Here is a 23122-nt window from a genome sequence, read left to right on the forward strand (position 1 = left end):
TCTGAAGTGCCTGTGGGCTGGCACAGGTGTTGTTGGACATTACAAGATAAATGTAAATAAAAGCAAAAATAGATAGATAAGCAAACTGCGAGTTGCACAGGACTGTGCTTCAAAAAAGAAAGTGACGGGGAGTGAGGCATGGTCTGCAAAGCGTGGAGTGGAAGGGAGCATGTCTGGGTGCTCTGTGTCCAGGTTTGACTTTTTCCTTAGGTGTCTCTGCTGCCAGAATATCAAATGCATCTAGGAAAGTGATGTCCTTTCCTAGCTGAAATTTCCAGTTCCAAGAGAAATGGTATGTTTTTGAAAAGGGGCCAGACATAAAGTGACTGACCTTTTGCTCTGAATATCAGACAGTGTATTTTTGTTGTGGGGAAGTGTCCATATACAGCCTTGATAAAAGGGTGAAATGGAAGCCTTCATATATCACCCACTGTAAGTTTCCTGACCACAGAGGGCAACGTTCAGTATTTGTGCTTTGGATGTATTAGAAGCTAAAATATGAATCAAATAGCATGACTTGAAGCTGATTTGTTTCAGAAGAAAGTAGAAGTTAAAACTTTTATACATCTGCACATCAAAGTGTTATTACTAGCTAAGGTTTCTTTTTATGATTTAACCCCATATCTGAATTGAATTTCAGTGGGCTGGTTGTGTGGTGCACTCCAATCAGCTGAATTTGATGAACACCCCAAAGCTCAGTGGCTGAGAAAGAAAGAAGAAAAGCTTGCTTAGGAACATCAAATGGGACTGCAGGCCTGATATCTTTTGCCAGTAGAAAGATTGTTTTAATACCCTGTCGGTCACAGTAATAACCTTAAACAAATAGATCACTTGTATTTACTTTGTAATATCAGTGCTTTTACAAGATTGACTACCTAGTGGGATTGTCTGTACAAATTCCACAGTTGTCCCCAGGCAGCTCTGTGAAGAGGACACTTTAACTCCATATGCCATAGAAAGATGCCTTCAGTGATGCTCCATGAATTAATCATATCCCTGAGGGCTGTGGGAGGATAATGGTAGAAAAGCCCTGCCGGAATGACTTGGAGAGCTCCAGCGAGCTGTCACAGCACCTGGCCACTTTGTGCAGCGAGGAGCAGTTACATCAAACAGGCTGTACCTGCATGAGCAGACAGTGCTGAGCCTCACCGAGCTGCCAGCAGGAGAGAGGGAAGCACCACTTACCTTGCCTCTTGGAATGGGCTCCCCACTGCCTGGGGCCACAGGGGTTACTGCAGAGAAAAGGAGGTAAACATTTATCTAGCGGATTACTCCTTTTTTCCTAATCCCCGCTCTTGAGTTGCAGAGGCACTGTAAGGATGAGCCCTGTGTATTCTTTTTGATGATAAAATTGCCTAGCAGTCAGCTGAAGGTTTTGTGCACAAGTGTTTGGGGTTTTTTCTTTATTGGCTATCTATTTCTTCTTCCCAGCTTCTAGGTTCCTACTCTCAAGCCAATGGCCATGCACAGCAATTCCATGTATGCAGCATGTGCACCTCAGGGAAGGTAGGGATAATGGTTTGTGATAATAAAGTAAAATTATCACCAAGACCACCTTCTGTTTTCTATTCTTGCTATTTACAGCAGTCTATGTCAAATCTGGTTTAATATTTTTTCTTATTTTCTGGGCAACAGGTTTCTCTTGGTATGAATATAAATAAAACCCTTTCAGAGTAATGATATTTTCATGGAGGGTGTGTTAACCTACAGGAGTGTGAAGTAGGTTTACATTCTGAGAACAACATGTGCATAAGGATTATTCCTTCTCCACTCCCCCTGAGCGAGACCTTTTGTTTCCATTTGAGCCAGGTGCCAGTTCATTACCCTCAGACATTTAAAATACATCAAATGCAAGTAATGTATCACATTTTTTTCCTAAATGTTTTGCAGCTGATCTGTTTCTGCTATATTTTAGACCTTTTTTTCCTTGTCAAGACAAATCTTGCCTGGATAAATATGAGCAAAGCTTTTGTTTTGTATTTCCTTGCACCTTGCTCTGTAACCAGATCCTAGCTACAGGGTCTTATTAACCTCTCTGACCATGCCAGGTGACTCCCAGCAGACTGCTGGAGAAAACACTAATTTACAGTCACGGGAGAAAGCAGGAAATCAAATCACTGCTTAAAACTTTACACATGCCAGGCACGTATGATCTGACCACACAGACATTTGAACAGCCAGACAGGTGAGACAGATCTAGAAAGATCCAAATGCCACTGTACCCTAAATCTGTCTTTTCTCCTGGTTGTTAGGAAGGGAGACTTGGTGAGGTTAGTTTGGATGCTGCCCTCAGTCCCTCAGTCATTTCCATGGCAATGAATGAGCTTTCCATGCTCCCTTTTCCCAGGCTGTCACACTTGCCATTTGCCTTCATGCAGGGAATTACCTTTTAAAGACTTAAGGGCTGAAAACCAAACTACATCATGTCCAAAGTGTAGCACAATAGGCAGAAATTCCTCAAATGCTGTTGGCTGCTTATCTGGTTGATAGCTTAAGCCAAAACATTCTGGCTTGAAGAAACAAGAAAGAAATTCTTATTTGCCCAGGTCAAGCTCTCTGGGTCAGGGGATGAGGCCAAGGAAGCAGCTAAACCTGCTCCAGAGACTTAAGAGAAGATTACAGAAACAATGACTGCCAGTTGATCTCATCTCATTTTTCTCATTTTGTGCCTTTTAGACAGGGCCAGGTTCATCCTCTGAGGTACTGAAGGGCTCTACACCCTAACTGGAGCTATTCTGCGTTTTTCACCTGCTCTGACAGAAGAACTGGGGACATATTTTCTCCAGGTTGCACTGCAGGGATCTGTGTTGTACAGAATTTTACAGCAGTTTTGATGAGTCTTGATTTTTTTTCTTTAAAGTTTTGATGGATCTGACCTTTTATCTCTAATGCCCTATATGAGATTTCTGTCTCCTGTCCTTTTTGGATAGGGTAATGGTTTTTTATTTATGTTGAACGGGAGCGGGCTTTGGACTGATCAGTTACACAACCCATTTTACTTCTACTGTGAGTAAAACTCTTAAACTGTTTAGTCAAAACCTGTCTTCTCCAGAGAAACGCCTCATTGCCTGGCTGTTTCATTTTGAAGCCTTGTAGCCATGAAATCTGTTGGGAGAACACAAACAGCTGTGATTGCCTGACAACCCTAGGAAATGGCATAGAGACAAGATATGTCTTTGAGATAAAAGTGCTGATTACAGGTGGAGGCTGCAGGCAGATCTTTAAAACTTCTCTGTAACATTTGGGCTCTGGTGAGCACCAAAGGGGAAGATGCCCTGCCAATCTGTATCAATGAGCAACAGCAATTTGAGACTGCTCTTCTGCCCAGCTGAGAGTCATTAGTTTTGTTAGAATAGGATTGAGGGTGTCTGTAAATGTGATGCCGTTATTCTTTCCTAATGTAATTACAGTTCACCTAGAGGATCCTAGGGATAACAGAGCCCTTGGCCTTGTACCTGCTGCACGTGTCCCACCCGAGAGGCAGGTCCTGACCTGCAGCCCACCCACTCTGCAGGGGGAGCATGGAGAAGTGCACATGGGCAATTTTGCAGCACTGCAAACAGAAAATCCATCCAAAGGAGTCAGATTTTGGAGTGCTAAGCCACAAATTCTTCCTCATAGCCATGGCTGGGACTAGCTGCCTTTGTGCCTGGTTATTCTGCAGTGCAGCTCACTGGAAATACAGGAGGCAAGTTTTAGCAGCAGGAGATGCAGGCAAGTGTTGCTTCTTGGGGGTCTGCTCACTATCTCACTAAAATTTATAAAATCCAGCATTTCCCTCTTTTTCTCTGATTCCTGTCTCTTGCTTGTGAATGTATTAGTCCTGTTTGCAAGGACTTTCACTGGCACCAAGCCAGGACTTGGTGGGGTTTCTCAGCCACAGATACCATCTTCAGATCTGTTCATTTCCTTTTCTCCTGCAGCCTGTCTCCTTCCCTTGTGCTTTTCTACTCCCTGATCTTTCCTTTCCAATTATTTTTGGCAAAGTTGTTTTACCAATCAGTCTCCAAGCCATTTGTTACTGTACTGCAAAGGACCTTATGCACTCTCCCTTTTCCTTTTTTTCCCTCTCTCTCATATTTTTTTCTTATTTTCTCCCCAAAACAACATTCCCCCTTAAAACTGATGTGCACTGCCAGCTACAAATGCTGCCTGCACACCTGTACCATGTGTGATGGTGCCCCAGCTCCCTTTGTGCCACAGGTGGGTGGGAGACAATTCAGTCCTGCAGGATACTGCCACACTGAAAACCCTGGGAATATAAGCAAATCCCAGTGCCTTACTCCTGCCACGTAACAGTGGTGGGTCTAGTGATGGGGTAACTAAAAATGCTAAAATGCTTTTGTTGGTTTTGCTTTGGAAGAATGCCATAGTGGAGCTGCAGTGAGACCCAAACAGGAAGGCCAGAGGTGTGTGACTGTCAGGTGGCCTGGTCAAAGCAGTCACAGATTCCACGCCCTCTGTGCTCTCCTGCTGCTGCAGAGCAATGCCAGGCCAGCTTTTCACTAATTGCCTGTAATCACAGCCAGGCTGTGGAGCTGTGAAAAATCAGGACTGAATAAAGCCAGCTTCTGAACTGCCCTTGTCCCACCACGTGTGGCTCAGGAAGCAGCCCTGCGCTGTGCTTACCCTGCAGCTGGCTTGAGTTCACCTCTGCCTAAATCTCCTGATAGCACAGCACCAAGCAGAGGCAGTAGAGGAGGGAGTACTGATCTTTCAGTAATCCAAGTCATTATTAAGAAGGAAGGGAGAAAAAAAATGATGTGGACTCATTAGGATTTGACAACTAACCTAGGCTGCACTCAGCTTTAAATTCAACTGTCCTGGAAAATATCCTCATGAGATTTTTGAACAGGAGAGTCAGAGATATTACAAAATGGAGTTGTTTTCTTAAGATTTCTACCAGTTCTGGGCAAAATCCCATGAGAATTGTTGTTCTTGTGAGGTTTTTTCTGCATCCGAACAAGAAATAAAATATGTTCTTGAAGCATTACATCTCCCAGCCTAGTGGAGTGGTGTATCTGGAAATTCAATTCGGACACTTCACGAAGACTGCAAAATGAAGTTGGCTGAATTGAGTGAGACTCTTTTTTACCCCTTGTCACATCCAAAATATCTTCTATGTGTGGGACAGCTCTGCTGCCAGGAGCTGCCAGCTCTGCTGTCCAAGGAGCCCCCCAGCCCAGAGGTGGCGTGGTGGGATATGACTGCTGTGTGAGATGAGTGGCTCTTTCAGCCCCCCATCCCTCTCATTGCTGCTCCACGTGCTGCAGAGCTCCAAAACCAAGAAAGAGACGAGACCAAGCAGCTGGTTACTGGCAGGGAGGTGGCAGAGGTGGCCACAGACAGCAATTGGAGAGGAATAAACAGTATTTTAATCTGATTTTGTAGAAAGAAGAGGGCTAAAAAGGGCAGTCTTGTAGCTGCTGTGTGCGAAGTGTTCAGGTATGTTGGGTTCTTGGGATAACGGGCTTTTGGGTACCACCACCAGGTTCAGACTTTGGGGAAAGAGAGCTTCTCTGTGAGAGGTGGAGCCGTGAGGGACCCTGGTGGGGGACATGCTGCCACTGCTGGGGACTGACCCACAGCCCCTTAGCAGGCAAGCAGAACTGGGGGGTGGCAGCAGCAGGTTCCATCCGTGAGCCAGGGATGGGGCTGGAGACAGACAGCTCTACAGGAGGAGCTGAAGTGGGCTTGAGGGGGTACAAGAATCCTGCTGAGAGATGTAGCAACCTAAGTCAGCAAGACAATGTGCAAGATCTCCCTCGTGACTACAGGAGAGGAAATTCTGATGGCTGAAGGTCCTGCCTGAATTTCTTTGATGGTAAGACTGCAAAGAGCACTAGTGCTGCCTTGGGCTGCAAGTGCAGGCCAAGAATTACATAGTGGCATCCAAGTAGTGTTCTCTTCTCCTATCCCATGCCTCTAAACCCTCTGCCTGGGTCTCCTGGCTGTGGATGTGGCCTGGCAGACTGTTTATGCACATTTGTGCTCCCTGGGCAGCTCACTGAAGCTGCACCTTTCTCCAAATCCATTCCTAAGGTGTGGTAGGATCAAATTAAGAACTTCCAGTAACACTGGCTGACTGTGAAGCTTAAACACATGACTTTGGAATAGCACAAGGTGCAGGCAGCTCTAATGTGGCCAGGAATGGGGTCCATACTCCAATGCAAAGTGGGTGGGGATTTATGCACAGCTCCACTCCTCAAACAAAGACTAGGAGCAGCTGGTCTCCAACTCAGCTCAGTCCGCCCACTATCAGCATGGTGCACAAAGCAGCAGCCACCATCCTGGGATATGGGTGCTGGTGATGGAGGGCGTTGTCTTTGGTCATGATGTTGTGCCACATGGACTGCAGCTCAGAGTCAAGCACCTGGAGCTATGGTGACACCAGGGTGGCAGGGGCTGCATACCTGCATGGCTGTGCTGCTCTGACATCTGAACACTAGCATTTGCTGGGCACTTTGCCCCAAGGGCATATCCCCAAATTTCTCACTGAATTTCGCCAGCAGCAATGGGGAGGGTGATGCTTCTGGCAGAGCTGCCATCCAAGGCACTTCCACAGGGTCTGTGACTGAGAGGATTGTTTGCAACCAGCTCAGATAACAGAAATTTCAGGCTGCTGATACATTAGAAAACAAACAAGGCATAGTTTGCTTTTGGCTTTCATAAGGAGGCTAGAAATGGCCTGAGGTATGCAAATACCTTGTGATGAAGAGAAAAAGATTCCAGGACTGTGGAGGTGTAAAAGCTGACAAATTAGGCAGCATTATGGAATAATACTAGATCTTTCTGCAAATCGAGGAACAACAGCTGTTAAGCCTGTCAGTATTTTGCAAGCAGAGGAACAGAAAGCACTGCTGACACACGGAGAGGAAAGGAAGTGAGTGCAGCAATGAACAGGTGAGAGAGCCTCGCGTTGTTATCCACAGGAAGATAAAAGCATCAAATCCTTATTTAATCCTTGCAGAGCTATTTAAAATATTAAAAGTGGTAAGCCTCAAAGGGGATTAGGAATGGTTGCAGAGGGTGAGTTAAATTACAAAGCTAGCATTTGAGGGTTTTGTAATTATTTGCAGGAGTAAAGCAAGTACTTATTCTTCACAATTCTTCCTCTTTTATTTTTGATTTATGAAACAGGCACACCACATAATTATCAGTATTTGTGTCCTTTAAATCCAGAGTGTGGACCTGGAATCTCATCCCTGCTCCCAGTGTTCACCCCGCAGAAGTGCCCAGCCCCACTTGCCTGACCTCTGTTTCTGCCACTGCTGAGAACTCACATCCCTCGCAGGTTCTCAGTCAGGGTTAATCTCTTACCTTCCCTACTTTTTTCCTCCTGGGGTGTAAGCAGTGATCTGATTTTCCTTCCATAAAGGTGACACTGGTCTCCCCTGCTTTTTGACCCCACTTTTTTATACCCCTTTCTCTAGAATCAAGGGAGGAGTTGAGTCGTGTCTTCTAACTTCACCCTTATTCCTCCTAGTCCTTCCTTTGTCTTCTGGGACTTGTATCACTCAAGTTGCTAATGATCCCTTGTGAGAAACCGAAAAGTTAGTGGTTAATGACTCAAACAATTGTCCATTTGCTAAAGCAGCGGGTGCTTTGCTGTTGCCATGCAAAGTCACAGCCCCGCTGCAGAGGGGTGCACACCCACCACTAGAGGCTACAAGCTGGACTTTCGCCCAGATAAGGAAAGAGGCCAATAAGAAGCAGACCCTGCAGAGGTGGGATAATGCTTTTTATCATGCCATGTCCTCTCTTACGCATCTGGCTCAGGTGTAAATCTCTCCCCGCTCCCCAGCGGTGGTGTCAGAACATTCACACACAGTCCTGAAGGTGTTCATCCCTCCAGGGTGGACTGAGCTGACAGTCTGTAAGTGACAGGGGCATAACTGACTCAGCTACGCTGACCTGAGAGCAGCTGTGGTGTCCCAGAAGGTGCCATAAACCATCAAACACCCTGAAGCACCCCCAGACTCAGTGTGAGACCTTCCACCAGAGGTGTGCATGTGATGCACAGCGTTACACCAGACAGTGCAAAACTCCCTGCCCCAGGAGGGGTATCTGGGCATTCCCACCTGAACCTGAACCTGCTGAACATTGTGTTTCACAGGCTTCCCCTCCCCTGATCCATCTAGACTGTGGCCACCACTTTAATCAATGAACATCAAAATTGCAAAAATAAAGTCTCACATTGGATACATGGGTGGCAATATCCTTCTACTCTAACCCTTCTTTTTCTTCCTTTTCACTATACATTTTCTTAATTGCTATTTTTGTGATTTTATGTTGCTATAGTTCTACAGATAATAACCAAAACAGCTACATACCTACTTTCCATTGCAAGCAGATTGTTGTGAAATAAACCTGCCATATGCATATAAACACTTGTCATTTGGTGGTGTTTCACTCTAATCTGCCCCAAGGGATCTACTAAGAAGAATCTCAGTTACTCTGCCTTCAGGGATGGGTCATAACATCCCTGAAAAGCTTTACTATTCCAGTTTAATTTACTTGCACTCATCACAGACTTATAGTAACTTCATATTAAGGTGGACTTTAAGCAACTGGATCTGGATGGACTGCTTGAGCAGGAGGCTTGGACACTAAAGCACTTTAGCTTAAGTGTGACACTTCAGCAGCTGAAATACTTATCTTCAGCACAGGATGGTGTCAGTTTTCCCACATAAGCTGGGATGAGAGGGCTCCTGCAGGTGCTGGAGGATGGATATTCTGGAACATCTGACTTCAGTACTCAAAAATTGGTGAGCTATCCAAAGATAGGGCTTGGGGAGTGCCATCCCCAGGACAGGCAGTGGAAGGTGCAATTTAAGTGCCTGTGTTAGGAGAGCACAGTTTGGAATGTTCTGTGTGTACCTGGAACAACTTCACCAGCCTGGCAGATACAGCACAGAGTGGCCATGTGTTGCTGCTGTGGAATTTGAGGAATGTATTTGAGGAATAAGATTCTTGAGCACCTCCAATATCACTAGAAGCCTCTGTTTAGGCCACTGAATTCAATTAGTTGACCCCTGAGAGCAAGTTGTCCTCCCAGCTGTTGAGGGTGCCTAAACAGAGCCACTTGCATTATTGTAAATGTCCCAAGTTACTTGGAACTCTTGCTTAAGCTGGTGAGCATGGCAGCAAGCCTGGGAGGTCACTGCAGGAATGCCAGCAAGGTGCCTTCAGCATCTCAAATGGCTCTGGGTGTCTGTGAATCACTGTAGATGTGACTGTGATAGCTGAACCACTCTTTGTGCTCCACTGACTCTATTGACTAGGCTCCCCTTGAGTGTAATACAAGCTTAAACATGCAGCTTAAATGATGGCACCTTGATTTAGTCTGGACCTGAATTCTGTCTTTAGAGCTGACAGTCTAAATGTAGCCCTATATTTTTTTTTTCTGTAGAGAATTTAGCAGGAGCTAGCATTAGCATTTAACTTCAGGGGTTGAAAGTCTTAATAATAATGGCAAAGTAATAATACCAGTGAAATAACATCGTTATTCTTATTCTAATTTGCTAAAAAGAAAGTCCTATTTGTTATTCTATTTCTATGGCTCTGTAGTAAAATCGTGATAAAGTTAATTTGGTCTCCAAAGTTTATCTGTAATTATATTATGTATATTTAAATGGCATTTAGAATATATTATATATTTCTCACATTAAGAAATAAAAAATACTCCTTGGCAGAAGTAGAAGATAGAAGATACTGACTACGTCCCCCTTGGAGCAATGAAAGTTCAGGGGCTTCTTTGGAACAAAGCCAATTTGTTTCCTCCCCTCCACCTTGTGCCTTCAGACACACAGAGGGCAGACTCCTGCCCAATGCCAAGTTACCCAGCCTTGGAGTTCTGTCTCAGCCTCCCTGCTCTTGGCTGCTCAGCACTGTGCTGACTTTGTTTTTGCTAAGGCTGGGCCAACGGCACTCTGCCTGGGATTTGCAGAGCTGCCTCTGAAAGCCAGGGAGGGTGGAGAACCTGGCTCTGTCCATCCTCATGGTTAGTCTGATGAGTTGCTCCTGTAGGAGGACCAACTGAAATGTTGTTTCTCCAATTCATCCTCTGCCAGCTCTAATTTTTCATGTTCTATCTATGCTACAGCTTAGTTGATGCAGCAGATGCTTTTTAAATAAAAGGAGAGAAATACTACTTCCTGTTTGTTTATATGTTTGATAACTTCTAGGAGGACCGATTCTGCCTATGCCATCCTTAATAGAAACTGGATTTGAGAGATCTGCTGTTATATAAGAGAACTAGGTGTTAGAGAAGGGCTCATCCTTCAGGCAACCTTAAACTTTCTCCCATCAGCCAGGACTAAACTCCACATACAGGGTTCTGCTCTAGAACCAAGGTTCTGCTTTAAACCCAAGCAAATCATCAAGTGGCAGGAAATGAGATCTTCCTTCCAAATTGTGGGTGGGGAGCAAATTGATTTAATTTTTATGGAAACACTGGCACATACCAAAAATGCCAAAAATTTGTACCTGACTGAGTTACAGCCAGTGTTTATGTTCCTTAGTGTTTTCCTCTTGGCTGTGGATTGGGAAATGGGTTATTTTTGCTCACCTACAAAATGGCAGAGTTTGTTGCTATACAGTAAACTCTTGCAGCTCAGGACATGAGAATAAAAAGAGGACAAAGTCATGTTTCCCTCTTTTAAAAAACAAAACTTTTCACAAACAAAGAGCGACCTCCAGCATTCGGAGCTCTGTGTAACCAAGTAACTCTGGCCAGAGACCTCAGGCCACTGATATCCCTCCATAGTAGTCCATGGCCCGCTTGAGTTTCCTGGAAAATTTTGATTTTTAGTGGGATTTCAAGGGTCCTTGTGCAGCAGTCTTCTCTGGTTACAGAGCTGATGGAGGCAGCAGGATCGGTCAGTGGGCTCTGGTTCAGATTTGGCAAAGTGACATTGAGCATGTGATGCGTCACAGAAGGCTTCCAGGTAAGTTGGAAGTGTCTGAGCAGATGTTACTCTCCTTTGCTGTAGTGGGAGACACCTCCTGCTCCTCCAGTTCTGCCCTTACCAGGTGAAGGGACAGAGGGAGAGGTGCCTGGGTGGCAGAAGGGCTGCATGAGGTGAGAAGGTGGCTGTGGGATGGTGGAGACACATTATGCTCAGATGGGAACCGACTGCCAGGGATAAGGAAGTGTTGAAGGAGCTGAGGATATACAGAGCTGGAAAAGAGCAGAAGTGTCAGTTGGTGGGTGTATGAGAGAATTGTTAAACTGTTTGCAGAAAGAGCAGTTGCATTGTCTGCAGATTGGGTGGGGCAGGGCTGAGTCTAAGGATGGCAGTGAACAAATGGTCCGGGCAGAGAAGAACTCACGGAGAAAAGACAACAGGAGATGGGAAGACAGAGGAGGTGCTGGGGGGGAGGGGGGAAGGCTGAAATGGCATGTGTGAAACAGGGAACAATTTGGATATAAGAAGAAGGAAAGCAAGGAATTGATAAGGAAAGACATGAAGAAGTAATAAAAAACTGCATTTCACAATGATTTTCAGTGGCTTCGGGAGAACTGTGGTGTGTCCCCTCCTGCATCCAGCACTGGCCACACTTCCAAAGCAGCAGACACACTGGGGACAAATAGCAGCCTGCCAGCAGGATGCACCTTTTCTTGGTGCAACACCTTCCAGTGTCCAGACACAAACAATTTGATCTCCACCAACATCCTGTACTGCAGTCTCATCAGTCTCCCTGTCAGTTTTATGCTTATGCAGTACACAACACCCTCAAAACACCAACATCTCTATTTTAAGTACGTACTGGCACAAACATGGATCTAATAAAGAGATTAGTGCAATATTTGATTTGCTAAAAAGGCTTAACAACTCTTAGTGTTTTCATATTGAGCTTCAGGGTTTGTATTTTAAACCAAAGAGGAACACCAGTACGGTTTTTATTAATAAAATACCAGCTTATAAGGGTTAACCTTTTAAGGGCTGCTGGTAAGGAGAGAAATGCAGGAGACATGGTGAGGTTTGGTTTTTGGTTTTTTTTTGTATACTTATTCTAAAATTGACCTGACAGCTTCTAGCTATTCCTTGGTGACAGATTTCAAACTATTCAAACAGATAATTTTCAGCTCTGGCATTTCTCTTGGAACTTTATGCAGAAAGTTTTCCACAATATTTAGCATGTCAAAGGCTGTCTAACAGCTCCAAGCCTTGCTTGTAAAATACACACACACAAAAATGTAACAAGGATGTGTTTTGGCAATAAGCTTAAATCTCAAAGAAATGTTCCAGTACCTTGATTAATTAAAGACAACCCAAGTGTTACCTCCAGCCTGTGCTGGTACATCATTAAGCAGCCTAATTAATACTAGGATATACTGAAACAAGAGAGGTATTTTGGAATTTCAGTTACTAAGGGAAACCTAAGTGCTGTCGGTTAAATGCTTTGGCCTCCTTTTCTTGTAGAAAATGTGCTTTATAACTTCCCCATATGCTCCTGCTGTTCTCTCCCTGATGGATGTTGCTATGGAAGCAAACTGGGGAAAAAAATCAAACAGCTAATAATGTTTCTGCAAATGATTGCACAGGTGGAGATGAAAAGTACAGATGACACAAGTTAGTTAAGCAGGGGATTTGAGCTGCAGCAACAATTTGAGGACAAAAATCAAAACATACTTCCTTTCCTCTTTATATAGATGTGGTGAAATTCCAGATCTTTGCAGGCTGTTGGGGTTTATTTTAGCCTTTATTGAGTAAACACATTCAGAAATCTTTCCCTAAAACACTGAATGCCCTAAAACACTGAATAAAATAATAAAATAATAAAATGATGGAGGTTTAGAAGAAGAGCAGGGTTGAGTACAAAGCTAGTGAATGAGATAGCCTAGGAGGACATAGGTCCCTTGAGGCTATAAAGAACTTCTGTCTTTCACTCAAATTAAAAGCTTTCCTTCAGTTCTGTATCACATTTGAATATCATTATAACAACAGGGGAGGATGCACGTCGGAAAGACAAACCTGTGGCATTACTTTTTTATATTCCTTCAAAGGAGTATAAGCTTTCTGATATAAAGCACATACCCGAGAAGTGTATGCACAAGGAAATGCACCAGCATGTTGATATAGAGCATCCAGTTAAGTACTGAAAATGAAGATACTGAGAGCCAAGGAGTGAGAGTGACACAACTCACACCTGGCATCTCTCAGGCTGCTGGCCAAGGCCAGCCAGGTTGTCTGGTGTCTCCAGGGCACAGAATAGGCAGCAACTCCATTTATTGCTTGCTTGCCTTTCAATCATGCTGGTTGCTGCTCACCCTGACTCTGTGACACTGAACTTTTCTTTAGCTTCTCTGAGTCTTAGTTAAAGTTACACGTAAGGATGCACTTCAGGCTTGTGCTGCTTGGTTCTGTGTCCAGGCATCCATTCCTCTCTGCTAACAGCTTACAGCTCTGGCTTCTTCCCCAGACCCCCTTAGACATGTTTTAAAGTGCTGCTGCACCCCCTGAACGCTCTGGGAAGGGGCAGACCTGGTCTGGCCTGGAGCTTGGCCCACGAGGCTCCTGAGCCCATGCTGCAGCCTGAGGATGGGCACAGAGCACACTGTCAGCAGACATTCAGCCAGAGGCCACTAGTCTCCTTCCACCATCATTTTAAGTTGTTTTGGTCCTGTTGCACACCATGATGTAACATGTGTTAATGATGGTGTATGCTGAGAGCCTGAGTCCCCCTCCCTGGAAGAGGTCCATGCTGATCACCTTGCTCTACACAGAGCTTTTCGCTGCAGATGCTGTCAAGCAGAGGCTTGTGTCTTGTGTCTCATGTACTAAATCAGAGCCCCATCCATGCTTCATTTTAAGAAAAGTTCCCTTTCTGTCAAATCTCCTTATAAAACTTTTAATGAAAGTGATACATCCTGTCAAAACTTTATGGTGTAAACTTTTAAACCACTTGTAATCAGGAGGTGGATTTCAAGCAAGGGAAAGGTCAACTTATCCACTCAGTTATGTGTGGGCCAAGTGCCTGGATGCCTCCATCACACCCACATGTGCTATCCCATGGTGCAATGATAAAAAAAAAGAAGAATCAAAATATTCAAGAATGCATTAAAGCCACCTGTAGCCCATACATATCTAGAAGACACTGGAACACAAGCACAGGTGAAGGTGCACAAGTCTGGTCCATTACCCACTCACATAAGTCCTCGTCCAAAATTTGGCCAGCCATTTAGGGGGTGGGACATGAATCACCTAATGCAGGCAGCCTTACTTGTGTTAGCAGTCCAACAAGTGACAAAGTTCTGGGGAGAGGCTGGATCCAAACTCCTTAAATTCATAGCATTGGTGTTCCATCACCACTCTCTTGCTTAACGAAGGCACATGCCCTGGTCCAGGGACACATTCTTCTCTTGGTGTGTCTCACTTGCACGCACTGTATATGTACAAAGACATAAATAGCATTCTACTTCTAAAACTGGTTTAAAAACATGCTTCCCAGCTCTTGGCAGGGGTTACAAACTCTGCTGTCCTGCTCCTGGATATCTGACAGCCCTGACTTGACTGCAGAAGAGACCTGATTTAGGTTATCCCATCCTCTTGCATCACTCTTGAGGGAGAAGATTCCCCTTTTTCTCCAAATGGAAAAACTTTCCCACTACTTCCTTTCATTATTTTATCTTTTTCTGCTATATCTGTGTGTTCTTGAAAGGAGGGACAGTGCCCTGCATGCAGCCATAGTCACTTGGTATTCAGGGGAAGTTCAGAGTTAGTGAGGCGCCTCTAGAGCAGCTGCAAAGGGCCTAATATAAATATGAAGAGCTGCCGAGATTCATGATTGCACCTGGCTGTCCTGCTGCTTTACAGCCATTGCAAATTAATTCTTTCTGCATGTGAGCAACTAAGTCAAGTCACTTAAACTGGTGGCCTCCTGCTGTACTCTTAGGAAAAGAAATAGATTACTTGCACTGCAGAGACCTAGTCCAGTGCCAAGGGAGCCACCAGCTACTCCGCTGTGCCTTTCTATGATTGTTGGAGCAGGACAGGGAAGAAATTTCACTTTAAAGTTCAGCCCCTTGATAAGGTTCAGTTACAGTCTCTGGACCAGCATTCCTTGGGCACATGAAGAGAGCATTGGATCTGCTCCCTCGTGCTGGTAGAGCTCCAAGAACAGCAGTGCAGAGGAAACAACTGTGTATTTTTCCATTGGCTCCACTGGAGCATGCTGGCTGCAGCTGGAATGGCAGGGAAAAGAGAGCAGAACCTATTTGGGAAGGGACAATGTTCAAAATGGCAAAAGCTGCTGGAGAAGTTGCTGCTGAATGTCTGGGCCACATCTCTGAGGCCCCAGTGCTGGAGGTGCAAACTCTGGCTCCCACAGGCAGCTCTGAGCTGCAGAGCCACAATGCCTTTAGGAGTGAACTGTGTCTCCCACACTGTGGGGTGCTGAAGGACAGATCACCCTCTTTTGCTTTCCAGAGTGTCTGATTTATGGACACATAGATCCCTAGCACTGCAGAGGCCCTGTGCAGCACAGCAGTGTTTGTGGTGCAGTATATCTAATTCCTGTAATGTATGCAAAGCTCTCAAAATGCTAACTTTTTATTTCAGTCTGTGAAAGAGAAATATATTCTCTCTTGGGCTGGTGACATTATTATCAGAGTTAATACTGTCAGAGAGAAATGTCTCATGTGTTTCTGTCCTGTGCTATACTCCTGGGCATTCTGCTGTGGGGGAAGATCCTCCAGCTTCCTTGAGACCCAAGGGGACCCTGATGCCCATGTGAAAATCACTAAAAATCAATCCCCCTTCAAAGTAGGCCAAGAGTGAAGTGTCTTCTAGGTTAATTTGCAGCAATTCACCATACATCTCTGCCCCTTCAAACACACCTGTACAGAACATCAGTGGCAAGCAACCAAAGGAATCAGGAAAGAGGGATATAGGGTTGGATGGCTCTACTGCGGTCTAGGCTGCAGAGTCAGTCACTCACTTGACATGATCTGTGATCTGAATACCACACTTTGAAATAGGGGCAGAGTCCAGGCTGACACCTTAGGCATTACCCAGCCCTTCTCCCTTGTCAAGGCAGAATCAGGTCCACCTGAGACATTCCTGGTTGATATTTTGAAGATTTTTTAATGTGTCCTAATGCCTCATTAAATGACTGTCTAATATGCCTGAACAATCTACATCCCTCTAACAGGTATTTGCTGTTTAGGACATATTTCTGGCCCGTGCTTCAGTCATGTCAGTACTACAGAGCTGAGAAGCCAGTACATCCCAGTTCCCAGGAAACACCAAACAGGGCTGTCACCTGAGCTCCATGTCCTGCCAAGGAGAGGACAGGAGGGCCAGGTGTAAGTCCTTCAAACCTCACACTGGTTCCCCACACCCTTGGTAGAGGCCTAGGGTTAGGTGTCCTGCTTGTCCTCCTCCGGAGCTGCTTTGTTCCCTACAAAAGCCAAGTGTGTCAGTCAATCAATTTGTTCTTAAATGGCCCCAGATGGCCTGCAACCTTCCTCACCCAGTGCAGGGGCCGGGCTGCTCAGGGTGGCAGTGCCTTCACCTGCCTCTGGGAATCAGCAGAGCAAACCTCACCTGAAGGAGCTGCATGTGAAATTGAATATTAGCAGAAGATTTGGTGATACATTCATCCAGGTGTTATAAACCTGATTGAGTACACAATGCTACACATACACATATGTGCTTGTTGCTTTTTAATGCCTGTGGCAATCATATTTCTGCTTGACCCAAGTTTCCTTTATTTGCAAATGTAAAAATGCTATTATTGCTGACCATAAAATCATTCAGCCCTTTTATACATAGCTATAGGAGTTGAAGTGCTCCAGTGATTTTAAAGCATGTAATCAAGGATTTGTGTGCAAACAGTGCATAAATATGTACTTTCGTTACTCAGATGTAGTTTGCCTGTCAAATATGAATGAATTTGCTGTTTTTGCAAATGTGGTCACTGCAGAAGCTTTCCCAAGACTCCCCAGCAATACAAAAATCCACATTCTGTCTCTTGTCTGAATAAACAATTTTTTCATCTCTAAATTTTTTTTTCAATGGAAAAAAACAGGCTGTAGTGAATTTTGATGCAACATAAAGAAATTAGAAAATCATTAAAGAATTTCCCTATAATTTCAAAGAAAAATCATCCTTCTTTTTCAACTACTTCATCAAATTAAGACCAGACTCTTCCATCTGTCTAACAATAGTTTCTACGTATTGATTTAATAAACATATTATGGAACAAAACTGAAAAAATTAGGATCAATACTAGGATATGGATATATTTATACTAAGACCTATATATTGAAAAGATACCCCAAATCCACACATTTACAGTCTTCTTTGATTTTTCTGGTATCAGTATAGCTGTGAGGAAAAATTTAAACTGGAGCTCATGCTCCTTTTCAAGGATGGAGCATCATATATAGCACTGAATGAAGCATAGCAGAAAAATACATTGTTAAGGTCCTGCACTTGTATTCTCACTTGCATTTTGGGAACAGGACAATAAAAAGCTGAGGAGATAAATCTTGTAGGAATTTTTCAGTTGAGGCATATTTCATTTAAGGTCAAATTGGTTGGATTTTTTTTTTATTTTCTGTGTTATTTACCAATAGGAAAATTCCTAATACTAACATGGTACAGATACTTCTGTCTCATGGAGGTATGCAGTTGGAGGTTTTTCCTTACTTCTGACTTGGATGTAATGTTACTTTTCCATCTAAATTTGCTGTTCAATTTGTATGACTGTAGGGGGATTTAAAAAATCCTCTTAAGGAATGATTAATGGTCAAGTCACAGCAATGAAATAAAAAACTAAAACTAATTAATTCATTATCTTACTCTAACTCCCCAAATGACTGTATCAATTGCAGCCTAATTCCTAATGACTGGGACAAAGAGGTGACATGTATCCTTGGAAGAGCTGAGGGACAAAACTTTTTGTATTCCACAAGATTTCCCTGAATATTCTTGCTCAGAAGGCAGAGCTCAGCAGTAAAAAGAACATAGTGCTTTTGAGCTGCAGCAATAAGATTTTTTCTGGAGTTAGATGATGACCTTACCTATTCAATCCATCTCTCAGCCTTCAGAGCACTAAAATCAGTTCAACAGACATGACATTTGTATAATACCTCTCACTGAATAAATGTGCTGTTAAGCATGTTGCTCAGGTTTCCATGTCTCTTTACAAAGCTATTCCCTGCCTGGGAAAAGCAGTCTGCCTTCATCCAGATGTGCAAGCCATGCCTTGAAAACACCACTCCTTTCCACCGGTGCCACTGATCTGATGTCTTGACCACATGACAGGCTGGGTGCCCTCCCACACCACAGCTCATCCCATCCCTCCTCTCCAGCCCAGAGGAGCCCATTCTGGGACCTTGGGCTTACTCAATGCCTCTGAAGGGCAAGAAAGAAAAGTCTGACATTTTCCTGGAAGAAACTCAGCGCAGAAAAGCTCCAATCACTGAAATTTGCAGCTAAGGAGGCAGAAGTAGGTCAGACCTGATGCTATTTGCAGACTGCTTTTCCAGGGAGTGGGGAATAGGCTAATCAGTGCCAGGGGTTAACCTAGATGGCTGTGATGTCAGCTCACCTGTTCCCAAGGAGAGGTTTGTGTTTGACCTCCTCCAGGGATGCCTGCATGCTCTCAGAGTGTATTCGAACACAAAGAGCTACTAATCCATTCTTCCCATGTGTATTTCACCCAGGCTGCTGTTGTGAAACCTTGGTCTTTACCTTATTCCTTTCTGCCCTCTACATCCAAGGAAGACCTACATAGTCTGTATCTCTCTCTTAGGAAACTGAACTCATGTTTTATATTTTACATTTGGCAGCCATGAAAAAGTCATGTTTGGGCTCAAGTCTGATTCGATTTAAGACTCAATTTATCTTCACAAAAGAGAGTTTATGGTTGTGCTTTTATATTTGGTGTATTATCAAAAGAGAGGTGTCCTGCCTGGCATTCTCAGGGCATCGCCTGTTTTCTGAGCATTTTCTGGAGCTGTGGCAGTGTTATATCACTGCTGTGCATTGGGATGTGTCATGGATATAGCAGTATCTTCCTGGGACACAGCTCACCCCGAACCACAGGATTTTGATGAGTCTGGACCATATTTTGGCAGAATGAATTAAAAATGGGTGATTCATAAACACATGGGTGCTGATTCAGGTGTTAAGAGGAGGTTATTGCTTTGCAAAGAAGAAGAAGAAAAGAAGAAGAAGAAAAGAAGAAGAAGAAGAAGAAGAAAAGAAGAAGAAGAAGAAGAAGAAGAAGAAGAAGAAGAAGATCTGAAATAACAAAGCCATAACCCCTAAGCATGGTTGGCAGATGGGTCATTACCCTTCAAAAATGGCTGCAGCTCCAGCTGATAGCAGCTTCATGCTCTGCTTTATTTTGTTACATTTTTCTGAGATGTCACTAGGGTGTGTGCTTAAATAGGATCCTGTTTCCAGAAAGTTCATTTATGTGGTATTTATAAGGCAGAGACATCTGTCTCTTTCTTTTGTGAGTCCATGCTCTGGTTTTGATTTATGTATTGGGTTCCTTCAGTGCCAAGAAAACACTCTGCTCCTCTCAGGCTGATAAATTCTGATGATTGCTCTCATTCTGTTTTCTTATGTGAGGAGATGTTTTAATATTGCCTTCTTATCCATCAACCCTCTTCTTCATTTCAGGGACTCAGGCAGCTATCTGGTTAGGAAGTGATTTCTTGTAAGTGTCATTTTCTAAAGGTGAGCTCCTCCTGGCCACTGCTTTTAATCGTATTTTAATAGCAAAGGGCTTACAGAGGGATTACGTAATCAAAAATGGCTTTGCACATCCTCCCAAGGGTTTTACCACAGTTGGACTCAGCCTGCTTTCCCCATCCCTTGCCTGACAATCATAGAGAGGAAGGGAAGGATGCTTTTTAAGCTGTGCATTTTTCAAGCTCAGAGTTGACTAGTCACTGTAAAGTAGGAAGCAATTCCTGGAATCTGTGAGTCTCATCTCAAGAAGATACGTGTGTTTACATTCATTATCACCAATGGCATTTAATTCTTGCATGAGTCTGCAGTTCACAGTAAATAGCTACTTGTCCTCATGTCCAGTGAACAAAAAATTGCAAGTGCTTTCTGCTGGCAAGAATCAAATGTCTTGCTTTTGTCAGTAGGTCTTTGATATGCAGGAGCAGCCACGGAGACAGTGAAAGCAGCCCTGGGCCACTCCTCTGCCCCTGGGCAGGTGAGCAGTAGGAGGCTGTGGCTGGCAGCCTCCAGAGACCAGTGACACCAAACAATGCTGTTCTTAAACAAGGGAGAAATAACAAACCCAGGGGCAACCAGAGTTGTGTTTCAGCACAGTTTGTGTCTGGGTAGCATTATTTGACTTCTGTCTGGCTCCATTTTAGGCACTTTGAGCAAAACATTTTTTTGGTATCATATTTTCAAGAACATGGTGTGTTTGACTCAGGAGCCAGATCTAGCACTGGCTATTGGTCAGAAATTACAGAGAATACAGTTTGTGAATAATGTATTTTAAAAATGGTGAAAGAAAACTGCCTTTGTTTCTTAATTTCAGTCCTTTTTGTGTTGGCCAGTGCTGGAAAAAGGGCTTCTGACCCCTGGGAGTGTTTTGGTCTGTCAGAAGGCATCACTGGGTTCAGAGGTGCATCCAAGCAATGTGTCACTCATTCCTCACCACCTCGCTAGTAGCTGGTGAGGATTACTGTGACAGGTGAACTTGAAATATTTTACTGCTGCATTTTCTCATGTCTTTTTCTGCTCTTTTCCACTGCAAATATGACTCTGAACTTTACTCTTCTCTTAACCCTAAACTTAGTATTAACCTTAAACCAGCTGCAGCTGAGCCATTGGCAGTTTTCCTCTGGCCATTACCCACACTACCCATACTAAACACTTCTCTCAGCTGCCATCTCTGAAGCCTCTGCTTCCCTTTTGCAACCCCATTTCAGTCTCACTTGCATTGGTGTACTGGTGTTTCTCTTTCAACCCTAACCCTAAACATGGGTTGGGAAGTTCTTTCAGATTCACATTAGAAAAATAAAAATAATACCCCCCCCACCCCCCCCAGTCTTTCTTTTCCTCCAGTAATAGAGGAAGGCAAGAGTTAGGATTAGGGATAGATATAAAACAAGGGTCAAGAATGGTTAGGATGTGGGTTGGGGCTGCAAAGAGGAAAGCTCTTGCTTTGCCTAAGGAACTGGAGCTTTTGGAAATGTTCCTAATGCTTTTCTCACTACCAGGTTCCCCCAGGGAAATCCCTCTCTAGTACCCTGTAAGGAGAGGATTATTTCATAAGAAAATGAGGTGGTGCATTCCCGTAAAAAATAACTTGTTTCCTGGCTTCATTCCAAGTACAGAAGAAGCACAAACAGATTTATCACACTTCCTTATAAGCCTTCATTTGCACACTGGTCACTTTCTTTTAAGCCATATTCCTTTCTACAGTGCCTCTTTCCTGATCCCAGGTGTGGATTGCTGCAGAGGACACATGGATAGGGAGCTTGTGCACAGCAGTGAGAGGTGGGTGAGCAATTCTCTGCTCCCTGACTTTGCAGAGCAGGTTTGTGTCCTGCCTTGCTCGAGCAAAACAGGTCAAGTACAATTACACTACACAAGAATTGCACTCCACACACAGCTGTGACTGAGATGCTTATGTTGTAATATCCTTGGGGTGTTAGTATTTGGGGAATAAAGGTTTCTCCTATGGTACAAAACCCTTCTCTGAGCATAGTGACTGAGAAAACAATTAATGGAAATGTGAATAGTGTATTAACACAATCATAGCAGGCTGCTTCTCTTGCCCCACAGGTGCTGCAGAAAGGAAATCTGAGTGGAGAGGGCTGGATTTTTTGCATTGCACTGAAGAACAAGTAGATAGCCCTGAACAAAACATGGTGGCATGCCGTAGGCAGTGTTGAAAAGCCAGCTATGGCCATGTGTCATGCCATCTGGTTTTTACTTGTTCTCACAGGTCAGCAGACTCTCTGGATTTTGCAAACAGGCTCACTTGTTTTGGTGTTTTTTTTTTTTTGTTTGTTTTTTTTTTTTGTTTTGTTTTGTTTTTTTTATTTTATTTTATTTTATTTTATTTTATTTTATTTTATTTTATTTTTTGCTTTCATAATAACTCATGGGTTCTTTTGCAAATTTCCACTGTGGTTTCTTCCACTCACATCACAGTTTTTTGATACTTCAGTTCTGAAGTATCAAAAAACCTAGATTAATAGTCTAATGGGAATTTGGAGAGCTATAACATACAAGCAGTAGGAGTTCATGAAGCACAATTACAATACTGAGCTAATCAACACTGCATTCAGTTGACTAAATTCTCATCTTTTAAGTTACAGTAAAAATTCTCCACATAAGAAAAATTAAGGATTATGCAGATGCAGGGAAAAGTCAAGGCAAGTTCATCTGTTTCAGTGGACAATGTGTCAGGGCTGTCCTGTTGGTTAAAGTCAGTACTATTATTGCACATCATGCTTCCCAGCTCCTGCAGGTTGAAAGGCACAGGAAGGTAACACGCAGCTCCTGATGGAGGAGTTTAGGATGGATGGGGAGAAATGGTGTACAAGAGTTGGCAGGGATGATGGATACTGGCACCCTCAACATCCCCACAGGCATAATTGTTTTGTTTGAGACCTGCTTCACCAGTGTCCACGCAAGGTATGGGTGATGCATGTCATATATTTCTACAGATTGTCTCTTAAGGTTTTAGACTTTTTATCACAGCTTTCCTTAACCTTTCATGCTACACCAGTACATGCTCAGCAAATCTGAAGACAGAATGTACATGAGATAGGTCAGATAAGTCTTGTCTGACCCCAAAGAGTGAATGATATATAAAAGGAAAAAATGCTGCCTCTTTGATCCCTTTCTTGCAGGTTTTTTCCATTGTAATTTTAAATTTTGTGTCAAAACAGAGTAACTTTCAGAAAATGCCCTGCCCTACACCTGTCTCTCTTCCAAAAATGGGCTGTTTTCAAGACACAGTGGTGCAGAGTGGCCCTGATGGAGCTCTACCACTCGTTAAATGTGGACTTTATCCATGCAGCAGTTTTAGCCCAGTGGTGGCAGCCAAGCCAGGCACACCCTCTGCTCTTTGGTTATTGCACCAATTCTGCACTGGTGATCAGTCCCTGTCCCAT

This window comes from Onychostruthus taczanowskii, unplaced genomic scaffold (genome assembly GCF_017590055.1).
Source record: "Onychostruthus taczanowskii isolate IOZ18803 unplaced genomic scaffold, ASM1759005v1 scaffold23, whole genome shotgun sequence".
Taxonomy (NCBI): domain Eukaryota; kingdom Metazoa; phylum Chordata; class Aves; order Passeriformes; family Passeridae; genus Onychostruthus; species Onychostruthus taczanowskii.